The sequence below is a fragment of the Piliocolobus tephrosceles genome, chromosome 2, assembly GCF_002776525.5.
Source record: "Piliocolobus tephrosceles isolate RC106 chromosome 2, ASM277652v3, whole genome shotgun sequence".
NCBI lineage: Eukaryota > Metazoa > Chordata > Mammalia > Primates > Cercopithecidae > Piliocolobus > Piliocolobus tephrosceles.
Window position 1 is genome coordinate 192,895,156 of NC_045435.1, and position 793 is coordinate 192,895,948.

Genomic DNA, 793 nt, shown 5'->3' on the forward strand with positions numbered 1-793 from the left:
CTGAAGCCCTGGACAGGAGCTGGTGCTACCGCTGTTCAAATCTGAGGGTGGTGGAGCTGGAGCCTTGGGGAGGAGCCGACGCTGCCTTTTAAGTCTGAGAGTTGTTGAGCTGGAGGTCCGGGGAGGAGCTGGTGCTGGCACTGATGTATTAGGTTGTGGAGCTGAAGACAGTGAAGGAGCCGGGGTGGCTGTTCCTCTGTGAGGGTCGTGGAGCTGGAGATCCGGGTGGGAGAGGTGATCTAGATTGAGGATCATTCAGCTGGAGACCTGGGAGGAGCTGCTGTTATTTTAATTGGAGGGTCATGCAGCTGGAGACCTGGGGAGGAGCTGGGGTCTTTTAGTTTGAGGGTCGTGCAGCTGAAGACTCAGGGAGGAGCTGATGTTCTAGATTGTGAGTCATGGAGCTGGAGACCCAGATAGGAGCTGATGTTGTAGTTTGAGGGTCACGCAGCTGAAGACCCGGAGAGGAGTTGATGTTCTAGATTGAAGTTCGTGCAGCTGAAGACCTGGGGAGGAGCTGATGTTCTAGATTGAAGGTCTTGTAGCTGCAGACCCGGAGAGGAGCGGATGTTCTAGATTGAGGGCTGTGCAGCTGGAGATTCGGGGAGGAGCTGATGTTCCAGTTTGAGGGTCGTGCAGCTGAAGACCTGGGGAGGAGCTGATGTTCTAGATTGAGGTTCGTGCAGCTGAAGACCCGGAGAGGAGCGGATGTTCTAGATTGAGGGTTGTGCAGCTGAAGACCTGGGGAGGAGCTGATGTTCTAGATTGAAGGTCTTGTAGCTGCAGACCCGGA